Raw genomic sequence first — 16871 nt, 5'->3', positions numbered from 1 at the left:
CAGGGCCGAATTTCGCTTACACCTTTATAACAAACCATAAAGTGTCGGAACTCACGGAGAACACGCCGCTACCTCTACTGCCTACACCAAACACTTCATTCCCAACTTCGTACATTCTGCCAACATGTTGCGAGGACAAGGTCCCGTTTTATTGCAAGACTTTTCAATAATTTATATCATAACACATGGCCGCCCTACATATCGACTTCGCTGTGCCTTTACGAACACTCGTGTTAACAAGCTGCCGATATTTTATTAAATTTCCACCCAAAACTACTGATATTTGGAGTATTGGATAGTTATGTCTCAGGTTTATTGGGATTTTGGATTTACGTGACAATATTTGTTGGTTAAACTACTGATAATTAAGTTGTTATCACGGCAATACTGTTGAACGAAGGTTGACATGTAAGTGCAGACAGGAACTTAATTCACTAGTGCAAATGAACTAGTTCTTGTAGGGTATAGGTTTTGACTTTGAAATTATCCATCTAACAAAATATTGACTGCGACTTCATATAACAACACTACATAGTATAAATCAAAGTCGCTTCCCGCGTCTGTCTCTATCTCCGTATAGTATGCTTAGATCTTTTAAACTACGTAACGGATTTTTATGCAGTTTTTTTTAATAGATAGGGTGATTCAGGATAAAGGTTTATGTGTACAATTTGTAAAGGTTTTTTTGAAACATAACTGTTTGAAGCGGTAGAAACCGGGGCGGGCCGCTAATTCATAAAAAAATATAACAGTTTCTTATTAAGACCTCAGGTTTACATTGAGTAGACTACAAATTGTAGTATCCTGATGGTCGTGAGCCAACATTATTCTTACAATCATATTAATTTCTATACCATAGAAAACCTAACAACACTACATAGTATAAAATTGACTTAATGTTAACCGCGCGAGTAACGATTTTTTAATCATGCTTCCATCCACAATTAAAACTTTGTAAAAAGTTGACTACAACTCAAGCATTTAAATCAAATGGAAGCACAAACAAAATCAATATTACCAAATGATTTTGAAAACATAGAGGTAGATATAAATATATTAAGTAGGTCGGGGAAAAAGTATTTTCGCATTATAGTTTGTATGAACTTGTAATAGAATCTTTTTGGCTTCAAGAATCACAAATGAGTACACGGTTCATTACCTAGGTTTCTTTCAGTGAGCTCGTGAGGTACCCAAATATCGTGCTTTTTTGTGTAGAGAAAAGATTTTATTACAAGTTCATACATACTATAATGCGAAAAGACTTTTTCCCCGACCTAATATAGTAACAAGACTTATAACTTAATCTTCAATCAACAGTATGACCATCGTGTAACGCCTACCAAAAAGTTGATAGCAATATTACTGCACCCATATTGCTTTTAACTTTTCGCAGTGCACGAAGCGGATAGTGGATACTAGTTGAGCTATATACTGTGCACTCGCAGACTTGAAATTCCCACTTTTCCGTCCATTCGAACGTTGGAGGCTTCATCCCGCCGCTTAAGCTGAAACCACACAAATGTAGACCTATTGCAGATCGCACTATAACGGCACTGAGTTAAGCTTTTGATACATTTTATTGTCATGACGCTTTGAAATTTAAAGTGAAACTGTTGAAGTAAAAAGTTATATATAAGTTAGTTAGTTATATATAGTATAAGTTATATAAGTTTACCTATCCACATAATATTATAATGTACTAGCCTTAAACGCGATTGAAAATTAAAGGATAGGATACTTATTTGTTGGATAAACAAGTAAAGAAAAAAGTTGTTTTAATTTACATTTTAGTTCTACGAACATATTACTCTCGAGGAGTCAGAGTAACAGTTTCCTACCGACAAGATAAAGTTCCTGATACTATTAATGAGCAAAATATCGGCCAGATAGAGAGACTGCAAGATTTATCTAGATAAACTTACACATAATCTTAAAAAAGAGTTGACTCTTTGCGAACTAACATTAAAAATACAACAAACAAGAATTAATCAACGGAATAAATGTAACATTTAAAAGAAAACAATTTAACACGGTCACTAAAGTCATCCAAACCGTAGAAATTAAAAAATAAACAAAGCTAGTGGAACGGACCGCGGTTTTGTCCACATTATCTTAATGTAATTGTATGGTGCAAGTTTATCTGAGTGGGCGAGTGGGCAATAAGGGTGGGACAACAAAAGTACAATGGCTTGGGGCCGAGGTGAATAATGTACGAACGCGAGCTACCACTGTAGTAGACTGTGAACTGTGTGTGTAGCGGAGCGAGGAGCGGGAAACGAAAAGTGTCATATTGGTGGCGATATTTGCAACAAACATACTCTATGTTTCAGAAAATTATGACCCGTCTCCCTAACGATTAATCTATCGTTTGACGACTGTCGTCTCTAGCTGTTCCCATTATAACGATTGTTTGTCGTTTAACATTTTTATCGTTTAGTGACTGGCGTATCTAGCCGTCCCCACTGTTACGATAATCTGTCGTCACTGCAAAAAATGTCGTAGACGACAGTAAGTCGTGTCGTTCTATATGTGAACACCTCCATTTAAACATTTAAGCCACGACACTTAAAACTACACGATTATCTGTCGTCACGAAATAGTGGGAACGCGCCTACTAAGAAGAAGAGTGAAGTACCAGTATGCTGTATATATGTATGATTTCTTAAAATGGGTTTGACTAATGTACAAAACGCGCATCACTACCTTCTAGGCATTTTAGATTGGACAGTACAAGTCCGTAGTGAAAGTTTCGCAACGAAAGCTTTTACTTTAAGGCTCGTAGCACTGCTACGACGTAGCTAATCTATACTTAATATTATAAAGCTGAAGAGTTTGTTTGTTTGTTTGAACGCGCTAATCTCAAGATCTACTGGGCCGATTTGAAAAATTATTTAAGTGTTAGATAGCCCATTTATCGAGGAAGGCTTTAGGCTATATAACTTCACGTTACGGCCATTAGGAGCAGAGTAGCAACGAAAAATGTTACAAAAACGGGGAAAATTTTCTCTTATGTGACGCAAGCGAAGTTGCGCGGGTCAGCTAGTTGTTTAGAAAATACTTAAAATCTGAGTTGTTTATCTAAAACTATGTACCTAATTATAATTTTTGCTTTGGTTTTCACAAAAATACTAAGTAATGATGACAATTAATAGAAATGCTTAGAGGGGGCGCCCAATAAAAACTTACAACTTTCAATGTTCTGACATAATGACTACAAATTAAATAAAGGAAGTACTTATGTAATAATTGAAGTAAGCAGCATACTTTTCTACGTATGAAATCCAAGCAATTATTATATTTTTTCGACCAATCAACAAAGAAATCGCTTCTCGCTCCGCTCATGTCAATGTGCGCAGTCAGTGAATTCAATCAGTTTCACTGGCGAGGTGATCGCGGCGAGTAAGGGCGCGTGCATAAATAACGCGGCGGCGGCTCGCGTCTGCCCTCGTTCCTACACCACGAGTTATTGCTCACCTTGGCACGGTACACTTGGCTTTGGCCAGGAGTTGCCAGTGATAATATTTCTTTTCACGATAACGGCGAAAAGGACGACAAAAATCCCGATTTTTTTTATTATTCACTTAGCTCGGATGATGGTGTTTATGATAGATGATAAAGATATACTTAAACTGTCTATTTATTCAAGAAAGTGAGAATTATCTAATAAACAGATACCGCATAGCAATAACATACCATTTATATTGACAGACATAAGTTATAAAACTTTTTGTAAGTTAACCTCACGTGATATAGAAAAACAACGAAATATACTAAAGTAATTCAACAAATGTTCTTGGGAACAGGCTATAACTGGTCATATACTTATTATAATCGAAACGAAAAAAAATAAAAAGAAAGTGGAAAAAATATTTTAACACTGGCAACATCGTATCGTCGTAACGAGATTGGGATGGCTGGATTGATGGATAGTGTCGGATCATGAGATCGGCACTACGGATTTGTTTACGTCTCTGTTCCCACCCTACTCTACTGCGCTACTTAGTAAACACTCTCATTTTGTAAGTGATTCTTTGTACTGTTTAAAAATGGATAGAATAAAATATAAAAAAATTGTTTACTTATTTATTTTTTCTATTTATTTATTTATCACACACTTACATCTAATATAACAGTCACTAAGACTAGTGCGTTAGAGAAGTTACAATATATCATTCTTATTTGCAAATAACTTATTACACAATATGTGGCCTTTGTGAATTCGTTCAGAGGTTGGTGTAAGCATAAATATGGCCAACCTCAGACGACTAATTGTATTTCACAATGTTGATGAGCGTTTAGGCTTTAATATTGGTGTAGACCAAGGAGTGCCAGGAGTACAAGGAGGACCAAGGAGTCTATAAGCGTACTAGCTTTCAAGTAAGTAAGCATCAATTTAGAAGGATCAAAGTTTTAAAAAAGTATGATTGTTCCTTCCGATGATTTTGTGTGCCAATGTTTATAAGCGCCCATTTAACGATTATCTTTACTTAGGTATTTCTGCCGTTAGGAAAAGGGAATAATATATGACAAATATACAGGGTGTGGCGTAAATAATGGATAATCCTTTACCAGCGGATGGGCGACCACCCGACTGATCTAAAAATTAAAATTTATCTCTGGCACAAGTATCATAGTTTTGGAAATTTCGGCCATTTTGTGTGTTTTTTAAGAAAGCGATTTACGATCGTACTGGCCGCAATTTGGGCGTTGAAAAAAAAATATTTTGATGTTTTCAGTTTGGCGGGTTTCCCCTCTTCAGAAGTCTATGAAAGTAACTATTAAAGCCTATGTTGCTATAATAACATGGTAATCCGTTGAAACAGTGACATGGTGACAGTTATTTGGTACTCCGGTACTCGTGTATGTACAGAGGCGCGTGTGCAGTGTAATCTCTGTAATCAAGCAGAGAAACATTTCTAATTAGAGCGAGACGTCACAAGGGAGATGCTGATCTTCCGAAGGAATTATTGTTTACTAGCTGTCCCGCGCAACTTCGCTTGCGTCACATATGTAAGAACTAGTATATTATGGGTCATAATTTTCCCCGTTTTTGTAACATTTTTCGTTGCTACTCCGCTCCTAATGGCCGTAGCGTGATGTTATATAGCCTATAGCGTTCCTCGATGGGCTATCTAACACAGAAAGTATTTTTCAAATCGGACCAGTAGTTCCTAAGATTAGTGCGTTCAAACAAACAAACTCTTCAGCTTTATAATATTATATGGGTAACAAAAATTTATTGTACTTTTTCGTTTTTAAAAACATTTGCATTCATGTACTAAAACTGCTTTAGAATACAAAAAATGCCACGAGAGACGTTACAAACTAACAATTGATGAACACAAAGTAGACCCACACCCTTGGGTCCCACATATTTAAATCTGGACTCAAACTCAGTGACTGACAACTTTTGGCCACATCTCTAGAACGGTGTACAACTACACACTGACAAATACCTCTAAAACCGGCGTTTTTATCGTCTTTCTTTAAACATATAATATAGATTAAATGTTATTATACTTACATAGTCAATAAACCTTTTTCATTTAGATTTGTGACACCCCCGGTTTCTAAGTACATTTAGCGGTAGTTTATCTATTCAATAGCGTTTTTTCTGTATGAGTTTTAACGCTATTGAATAGATAAACTACCGCTAAATGTACCTCAGAAACCGGGGGTTAGTATACCTCAAATTATCAAAAACGAGCACCCTAAATACAACACACGGTATCAATTCATCGCTTCGTCTCAAGGCGTCTACTGAAACAATCGATCACTGCACGGGTAGTGTATCTGCGATCATTTGTCTGGCCTTACATCCAATTGCGGACGTAATACGAGTCGAGCTCTTTGATTCACATGCCGCCTTGAGACCATTACTTACACATCCTTATTGGGAGACTATTGCTTTTTTTTCGGAAGGTTCAATGAATAAGGTACCTATTGTTGGTTTTAGAACTATAGTTTTGTTGTAATTGTCTTTTTTTTTGTTTTTTGGCGGGGAGGTTTAAACGGAGATGGCGGGATGACCTCGACGCGTTCCTGGATGGTCGAACGCAACAATCGACGGAGGAGCAGTGAGACATAGAAATAAACTAAAAAAAACGTAGGTACTTATCATCGTTCATGAAGGCCATAATGGAAAATGTATTAATTATTCCTTGTACTTTTAGTTAGCCTATTCCAAACCGAAGATCGATAATGGAAAATTATCGTAACTCATTTAAAAATGTATTTAATATATTAAATGAGTTTTTTACAATAGTTTAAATAGGTCGTTACATGTTAAAATTCATAGAATGCGAGTTTATGTATAAAAATTGTCCAAAGGCAGTCCTAAGTCCAAATAAGTATCTTATTCTTTGAAGCATTTCAAATATCAAAATCGTCACTGGAAGCTTCCTCGAAAGATCTTTAACTTTTCATTTTCAGTAGCTACTGCCACTAACACTAACTATCAAGTTGGACTCGAGGTGTGAACACACACCGGCTGCATTTTATGTCCGATCCTCGATAAACTTACCCTTACCGTCCCCTCCCTCCCCTATCCCGTTCTCTTATAGCCAACGTGACGTCACAATAACATATGTTTTATTGAAGTCGGTAAAAACGTTATATTCGCTCACGTATTCTCGTGTTACTCGATATAAGCTTATTGAGTTACGAATATCGAAACTAGGATTTATTTTATGAGTACTATATTTTTATTGTGCTTTTGTTTTAAGTAATTATTTGACGTAACTTACGATAGCTTTAGTATTGATTGCTTATCATGTGGTTTCCATTATTCCGACTGCCTCAGCGCGCAGTAATATTTGTCGTCACGATTGCGTCGGGATGTCGTGGGTTCGATTCCTATACAGAAATTTCACCTTTGTGCGATCGATAAATAATTGTTTAGGGTCTGGTTGTAATTTGTGTCTGTTGTTTGTGTGTAAGTCCCCACGCGACACAAGAGCAATTCTTAGTGCGGGAGTTGTTTTTTGGATGGGTGACCATCTTATACATATCGAGCTCCTCCGTGTTTCGGAAGGCACGTTAAATTGTGGGTCCCGGCTGTCATTTTTAACGATCTATGACAGTCGTTAACTGTAGTCAGAAGCTTGAAAGTCTGACAACCAGTCTTACCGAAGGGTATCGTGTTATAACCCAGGTAACTGGGTTGTGGTGGTCAGAGAGGCAGTCGCTCCATGTAAAACACTGGTATTCGGTGACACTGGAAGCCGACTCCAACAAAGTTTGGCTAAAAGAAAGGCTAAGCTGATATATACATCCGTTTAGAAATTTAATATTATCTGTTAAAAACGCCGTAATTTAAGAACTTTAGTAGGCCTTAAAAAAAAAAAGAAAAATCAATAGTATTGACGTATTTTTTCAATTCATAATGACATCTAACACTTCAGAAGCCCTAAATTTAAAGACAGTTCTTTAAAAAGCGATCAAATATTCCTCTAATTAAAATGTTATGATCTGATTACAAGTGAACAAGCATGTGTCATTAATACTAGGATTATTACGTTCCAGTGTTAATCCCGAACACTTGCAGCTACTCACGAACTGACTTTACAGATTATGAGCAGTTTAATATGTAAACACCTTGTAATTATACTAATATCAACGTGTATATCACGATATTTTATTGCCTCAGAGGCGCTCATAGCCAGTTGTGCTCACCGGTCGGAAAACGATCTGTGGGATAAGCAACCGTTGGCTCGGTCATTCTATAGATGGGTGACCGCATAGTGGTATTTGAACTGAGCGACTCCGTGCTTCGGAGTGCACTTAAAATGTCGGTCCCGGTTGTTGTCAACTAAGATAACAGTCGTTAAGCCATGTCAAAGGCCTTTCGGGCGGCTTGAACAACTTTGACACCAGGTTGACCACTAACCATACGATAGATAGATAGTATCATAGGTGTTTGTTTTGTTTGGTAAGCTTGGGGGAAGTGGGCGAATTATCCTCAAAGTATTTATAATTTCAATTGTCATTCTACAACAATCCAGCTGCTTAGTAAGCACCAGTTAGTCAAATCTATATTTTTTCTAAACATGTATTATTTTCTTGAAAATCTACAATTGAGCATAGATTTCTTTCTTGCGCTACGGACTATAAACTAAGAAGCTAGCGTAACGAGAAGTATGTTTATATTTATTGTCTTAATAAAGCAAAGGCAATGTTAATGGTTTACTTTGAAAATTATAAAGTATATCACGGAAAGTTGACAAAAAACATTGCCCGACTCAGACCACAGAAGGAGTTTAATCCAAGCTTTAGAAAATCATTCAATCAGTACAAGCAGACGTGGAGGTTTGGTTTAGAAGCTAGCATTCTAAGATATATTCTCTAACTAAAATAAAATCCAAGCGAATAGAGTAAAGAAACCCACTCAGGTTCCCGTAGTGTTGATTGATAAATATTCGATTTGCTTGCATCGCGGCCGTACGAAAGTGAACTGCATTCACTCGAGAAATGCTTCTATGCTACACCATTGGTGATTTGAATCACGTATATGTACGGCACTGAAAACAGCGTGACGCACCAGATTTTTTTTATATCTATACTAATATTATAAAGCTGAAGAGTTTGTTTGTTTGTTTGTTTGAACGCGCTAATCTCAGGAACTACTGGTCCGATTTGAAAAAGTGTTAGTGTTCTTTCAGTGTTAGATAGCCCATTTATTGAGGAAGGCTATAGGCTATATATCATCACGCTACAGGAGCAGAGTACCAGTGAAAAATGTTACAAATACGGGGAAAATTATGATTCTTTTATGTGACGCAAGCGAAGTTGCGCGGGTCACCTAGTAAAAATATAAAAAACAAAATAAAATATGTGCCTACGTCATGGCGCCAAAAAAATGTTTTAATGGTTGGTTTTTTATTCAATCATTTTAGTACAATTTCATTTAAACTAAATTTATTGACAATTATTTTCCTATATACATAGAGCACTGACATAGACACAGAGTACCGTCTTATATGTTTACTGAATAAATTTCGATATTACATAACTCATAATTGAATTTTATAGTCGAATTTCGACTACTGGGCGACCACTAGTTATTATAAACTGACATTGACGATTGTATCTTTAAAAAATATTATACATCTATACTATCTATACTAATATTATAAAGCAAAAGAGTTTGTTTGTTTGTTTGAACGCGCTAATCTCAGGAACTACTAGTCCGATTTGAAAAAATATTTCAGTGTTAGATAGTGCATTTTTAGAGGAAAGCTATAGGCTATATACCATCATGCTACAACCAATAGAAGCAGAGTAGCAATAAAAAATGTTACAAAAACGGGGAAAATTTTGACCCATTCTCTCTTATGTGACGCAAGCGCAGTTACGCGGGTCAGCTAGTCATTCAATAAAGTTGCTCTACAGAAAAACAGACATTTACGACATGTATCACCACATACATAAGTAACGGTTAGCTATAAGAAGCTGGTAACTATTATCCAACACTTATCCATGAGTGGTAAATAAGGCGTTTTTAAACTTTCCGATATGTCGAGTGCCACGCAGTTCTCCTGGCGCTACACAGCACGAGGGGGCATTACTTAAGCGGTATTACGTATTCACCTCGTGCCACAAAACGAAGCGAAGTCGGGAGAAATATACTAGTCACTAATACTACACCTGTATGTATTTGTTACATTTATTTTGAAAATTCTTCTGAAAAATGCTAGCTTTTTTTATTTGACGAATCAATCAAAAAGTTAAATTGCTAATTGGTACTCACAATTAATATGAAATATCATTTCGAAAAATAAAAAAGTACACAAAATTCTCTTAAAAATCACCTTAAAAATCATAACATGAAAGATCTACGACAGCTACGAATCAAGAGCTCTACGAATTTCTCCTTGCTACGCTCTCTTCGCGACAAATCTGCAGCTGTAAAAGTATCTGTGCTACGAATCGTTAGATGCTCTTAGTAATTTCAGCTAACGAGTCGTCATCTAATGTTTTAAGGCTTTTTTGGAAACTTCTTTCATTTCGCGCAAATGTCTTCATCATCATTAGCCTGTTAACATCTGTTTCAGGTGATATAGAGAGCGTCAGTTCGTTCACTTTTTTTCGTTACTAGAAAGGCCTTTGCTGCTTAAAGTTCCCTGTTTATCTCCAATCTATACTTATAATACATTTTTGCCCACGTACCATCACGCAAATCCCTTTATTTTTCCTAAATGGGATCCCGCTTATCCGAGATCTCATTTACTTGAGCCCGTCAGCCGGGCATTATTCAATTTGATGTATAATCCAACATTTTTCGCTCATTATTACCAGAATTAAGAGACGCCGTATAACATAATTATACTTTTATAATGGTAATGGATTCTAAAGCTCCTAATTCCCAGGATTTCGTACTGATTTATACTTTTAAAGAAGCGTTTTATTAGGTTTTTATTTAATGTGTAACAATTGAATACGCCCGGTCTGGTAACACTTGCTAATATCAAAGTTGTACTAAGATTGATAGCTGAAATAATGATCACTGTATTTTAATCAAACATTATTTTAACCTAACCTCAAAATGTAAACAAGTTATTTACCTGTTTAATTACTTTATGAATGCTTATAGTCGAGTCATTGAAGCTTTAATTAAGTAAGAATCTTGGAATTCGAGATACCCAGCTGTGCCAGCCAATAAATACAAATAGCAAAAATCCATTGGAAATGAGGCAATTACAAAAATAGCGCAAAGAAACGATCTTTGTGACTTTTGACCTAGAAATTTAATAGTTACGCACGCATAATAATATGTAGGTTTTGAGACAACTTTTTGGGTGTCAATATACAAGTATTTACAGACTTGCAGCTGAGATTGTCGAATTCGAAGGTGAACTTACTATAATGACTGGACTATTCATATTCTACTTTGAATGGCCGCCCATGTAAATATGTAGAAGTGTGTGTTAGTTAATGTACTCGCTCAGAATTATGTCTTATTAGGACATAGGCCGTATTTGTGTTACCTACCTCACTAGCTGTTAAAGATGACTTAAGCACGACCCCCCCCCCCCCTCGCTTGAGAGGAAACTCTTGCCCAGCAGAGGGACAACAGTAGCTAAAAGACAGATCTTTTGTACAAACTATTTCAGATTAGTTTTATTAAGCGGTGTCACCAACAATAATTTGTATATATTAGATAATATACTTTAGTTTAAATATATTTTATAAATAGTAAATATTCTCGTTTAAATAATTCATAATTAGTACCAATAAACTTATGTGTTGATAATTAGCCGGACATTTCGTGTTATTATTGTGGTTAAAATAATAATATATTATCACGCCATGACCTTCCTTGGTGCATAATTCCATTGTTGTTTATTTTAGTGTATGACGTATGCATGTAAAAATTTATCTCAACCTAATTGTACATATTATTAGTAATGTTTGTCACATAATCAATTGATAATTGGTACCTATTTAATTTTATAATGTGAAAGTTAAATTGGTAGCATTATTTAACCTCAAGAATGAAAAAAGTACTTTTTATTTATACCCATCAATAAATGGTTCAATAACGCGTCCATAGCCAGTTGCTCTCACCAGTCGGTAAACGATCTGTGGGTTAAGCAAACCTTGGCACGGTAATTCCATAGATGGGTGACCGTATAGTGGTATTTGAGCTGGGCGTTTCCGTGCTTCGGAGGGCACGTAAAAAGACGGTCCCGGTTGTTGTCAATTAGGATAACAGTCGTTAAGCCACGTCAAAGGCCTTCGGGCGGCTTGAACAACTTTGACACTAGGTTGACCATTAACCAAGCGATAAATAAATAATAAATAAATAAGCGGTCGTTGTAGATGACTGATATAGATATTTCAGACATTTTAATATGTATGTATCTTGATACAAATTACTATAGTCATAGTAGTCTTACTGAAGGGTATATAACCCAGGCAACTGGGTTGCGGAGGTCACATAGGTAGTCGCTCCATGTAAAACACTGGTATCCAGCTGCAACCGGTGAGATTGGAAGCCGACTCCAACATAGTTGGAAGAAAGACTAGGCAGATATGTATATGTTTTTCATATCAATTTGCAACTTTTATTTAACTTATTCCTTTGTTCATTTGAACCAGCAGTTTGCTTCAATTCTGATTAGTTGAACGATGGCGGGTGCTTTATTCAAATCTATACAAATATTATAAAGCTGAACAGTTTGTTTGTTTGACTGAACGCGCTAATCGCAGGAACTGCTGGTCCGATTTAAAAAAATCTTTCAGTGTTAGATAGCCCATTTATCTAGGAAGGTTATTATTGGCTATATAACATCACGCTACGACCAATAGGAGCAGAGTAGGTACCAGTAAAATATGTTACAAAAAGGGGAAAATTATGACTCATTGTCTTTTAAGTGAAGCAAGCGAAGTAGCGCGGGTCAGCTAGTCATTTATAAATCCAATAAAGGATATTCTTATAAGATAATTATAGGAGAACATCTGCAGTGTTATGGTTATTTATAGAGCTTTGATAAGCTTTTTTATCATTTATACAGCTACCCTACAGCTTCTATAACACAAAAAGCTGTATAATGATTGCCCATTTTGCACTTACGAAGGCTGTGTAAGCGCTATACCGCCTTCATATAACCTATCATAAGCTTCTAGCACAAAAATAACCTTCATATAGCTGATATACAGCTTGTAATGCTACTTGGGCAGTTTAATAGCACTCCCAATACAATGTATGTACTTTATAAGTTAAAGTCAACAAATAAACAAGACAAATAGGCCCAAAACAACTATTTTTTAGATCTCCAACATGATAATATTCCATCCAACCCCGCGCGCAATAGTATCCTTATGGTGACAAAACGCGTGATCATTGAAACAGCTGTGATTTTTGTTCCAACACAAAACACTTCATCCATACATCAATACCGTGATTGTCTACCGCTATCGACTACCGACAACCGGCTAGTTATCGAGAAAATTTGTATGAACACCATCGCCTCTAGCGGGCTCCGTATTAACATTTTTTTCAGTATATTTTAAATGTCAAACTTTCGGGTCTATCCCACTAGTCCCGTTGAGTTGTCCCGTGACGGGACAACTGGCACTATTTTGTCCCAGCTGTCCCGTGGCGGGACAAGTGACACTGTTTTGGTGCCAGTTGTCCCGTTGCAGAAAAATCACGGGACTAATGGGACAGACGGAAGGGTCAAAACAACTGGTTCCATTGAGTTGTTGTGTGACAACAAGTACTTGGTACTTCGGTAAGATAGCAGATGATAAATTGTACGCTACTCTATGTAAACTTTAAATTCACAAGAAGTTTTTTTACCATTTGAGCTTTTCACTTTATAATTAAATTGACAAGAGTGTCTATATCTATGACCTTCCATACCATAAAAGTAAAATGCTTATCCGAAATTCCCTACTTGAAAAAACATAATGTAAGGAAACTAAAAATATATTGTTAACAGGCCCCTGAAGCAGCTCAAGCACTCAAGTCAATTCAACATGTACCTAATGTAATTTCAAGTTATCTACTAGAAATTAAGTAAAAATGTACTACAACACAACGTATAACGTCTGCAAGTACCAAGTACTTGTTGTCACACAACAACTCAATGGAACCAGTTGTTTTGACCCTTCCGTCTGTCCCATTAGTCCCGTGATTTTTCTGCAGCGGGACAACTGGCACTAAAACAGTGTCACTTGTCCCGCCACGGGACAACTGGGACAAAATAGTGCCAGTTGTCCCGTCACGGGACAACTCAACGGGACTAGTGGGATAGACCCAAACTTTCGATACTCGACAGTATCGACTGCAGAGAACTACGCTATAACATAAGGGGTGCCCAACCTTTTCTTAGTCCGGGACCACTTTTATATTATTCTTGTTAGCAGAGACCACTATGTAAGTATATTAAAAATAAAATGTACCTAATAATCGTACTGAAAATTTAAAAATTTTGAATCATTCGCGGACCATTTTTTTATTTCCACAGACCACTGGTTAGGAACCACTGACATAAACAAATCAACATCGGTAAAGTAAATCAGGCGCATGTTGATAGAGCACCGCAACCTTAGCGTCCCGCCTCGCCTGATTACCCCCATTCAGTTAACACGTATTGTGTAACCACCTAATTACATAAAAGGCACGGCCTAATGTCGGATTATATGCAATTGGGATAATTACTGCGGTTTCTCTGCAGTGATATTGATTGTCTGTTTCGGTTTGTCTTTGTGGATTAATGATGACTGCAAACTAATAAAGTGGGTACTGAAGCCGTCAAGTGTATGGTCTGTGACTGAAATACATCGCGGAACAAACATTTGTCTCCAATGTTCGTGTATTTTAGTTTATTTTTTTGTATTGTGTTCCTAAAGCAGCATATCTAAAAAAATATGTGCTGAATAAAACTTCTGCTATAATCAATTTCAATTGCACTGGTCGATAAAATTTCAAATTGAAATCAAACAATTTTTATACAAACGCGACACGTGATTAAGGTAATAATAATATTTAATTATTATAATTTATCTTGTCTTAACTTAGGGGTGGGGTTGCCGGTCAATGTCAATCTGACACTTCGACCATTTCTGATCCTTTGTGACGTCCCCTCCTCCGCTACTCTAGACGTTTGGGGGCAGTATAAAACTTAACAGTTTTGCTATGCACCTCATCGGTAGTAGCCTGTACCCTTCTGCCGCATCCTAGCTGATCCATTATTTCCTTCCTACAGCATCACAATCGCACAGTATATGTTTCATGGTTTCTGCTTCCTCATTGCAATGTCTGCATTTCGGGTCATCTATGGCTCCTATTTTGTAGTAGTAGTAGCCGTAGTGTCCTGTAAGAGCACCAAGTATTTTCCTGATGCTGTTTTTGCTGTGGTTTTTATTATACCCTGGACCTCCCGACGCAAAGGTATGACGTGGCGACCATCTTAACCACCGGCCCATGGAGGTCGTAATTAATGTATTAATTTCTTAACAGTTTTATCCAAAACAAAAGTAGGACACGTTTTTAGCACGTTGAAACGTCTTTCACCTCACAAAATATAAATTAGTTTTACGACAGTTATTACATCAACTGTTTATAATTATATTACATTTAATTTCATAATATTTGCTTTGGTGTATTTTATTTTAGTATTGTAGTGTTATGTAACACGAATTTACAAAAAATAATAAACCTGTTTGCTTTTCAAGCATTCATTTGACGTGAATTATTTCTTGTTAATACTATTTAGAACCTAATTTTAATTATTACTATCCCACTGACGAATAAGGTTCTCCACCCGAAAGGGAGACAGTGCAAAGTTACAGTGAAAAGTTAAATGAAAACCTTATCATTCTAACACTTTTTGGAAACGAATCGGTTATTTTAAATAAAAAAATTGATAATAAAGAATAAAGAGCAGTGATAGCCGAGTGGTATAAGTTGACACCTCCCACGCAAGTGGTCGCAGGTTCGAACCCGAGGCAACACACCAATGACTTTTCGAAGTTATGTGTGTATTAGAAATAATTATCACATGCTCCAACGGTGAAGGAAAACATCGTGAGGAAACCTTGCATGCCTAAAAATTTGTTTAAAACATTTATTGAGGGCGTGCAAAGTCCCCAACCCGCACTTGGCCAGCGTGGTGGACTCAAGGCCTAACCCCTCCCTCATTACGGGAGGAGACCCTTGCCCAGCAGTGGGACAGTAATGGGTTAAATTTATTTTAGAAATCAAAGACACCCTGCTGCATATACTCATAGTTTTTAGAACCAATTAATTTACCCTATACATATTTCTAACTACCTACTAGCTAAACTAAGGTTAATGGCAAGCCAAAATTCAAAAGAATTATTAGTTGTTCTTCAGTAATTTTGTCCCGGGAAGTTAGTGATACCATCAGTGGCTCATCAGCAAAGCTCGGCGACGCTCGGCAATACTCGGCATTGCTCGGCTATATTCCGCGACATTAAGCGCCGTTCAACGTAAACTCCATCGCGTCATTACCCCTGTTTGTAAGTACTTTTGGTTACAAACTCGAATGCGGAATGCTAGTGGAACTACAAACTCAAGATGCATTACTACAGTCCTTGCTACGGCTTATTCTAGGCCAATAACTAAGTAGAGAACCTTACATGCACTGCACGTTTGGCGCAGTGGTTTAAGCGGTCACCTCGCCGTAACAACCGTAGCGCCGCGTGTGGTGGGTTCGAATCCTACCCGGGATAAATCTTTGTGTGATGAGCACGAGTATTTGTTCTGAGCCTGGTTGTCAATTTATCTATATAAGTATGTATTTAGAAGTATATAAGTATGTTTATCAGTTATTTGGTTACCATAGTACAAGCTCTGCTCAGTTTGGAATCAAATGATCGTGTGTGAGTTGTCCAATAATATTTATTTATTTATTTATTCATTTATTTACATGCAAGTTTCGCGGCTGGCGCAGGAAGACAACATTCGAAATGAATGATGGATGGATGATTGCCCGATTTACAAACTATAATCTAAATTAACCAAACACGCCAAGACTCTTTACTAAGGTATCGGTTTTATAATAGGTATATGAAATAGCTCTTGAACAAATACTACCCAAATAAATTTTGAAGCATTCCAAATGCCTTTAACAAGTATCCGTACCATTATACCTAATATTTAAGCAACAAAAAAAACACATTCACACGTTTCGCGATTTACATAAGTGCCATGTAATAGGGGCGAGGGCCATAGAGCGAATCTATGTAGTGATATATACTAGGCACATCGCTAAACTTGGAGCTGCTGTTGAGAATATGGTAATATTTAATAAGAATAATCATTACGCCCGATCATAATCGAATCATCAGGGATTCACGATCATCAGTGTCAAACACATTACAACACCGCTCAGACCACA

Source organism: Anticarsia gemmatalis, chromosome 18, assembly GCF_050436995.1.
Source record: "Anticarsia gemmatalis isolate Benzon Research Colony breed Stoneville strain chromosome 18, ilAntGemm2 primary, whole genome shotgun sequence".
Taxonomy (NCBI): domain Eukaryota; kingdom Metazoa; phylum Arthropoda; class Insecta; order Lepidoptera; family Erebidae; genus Anticarsia; species Anticarsia gemmatalis.
Note: the sequence above shows the minus strand (reverse complement) of the source record.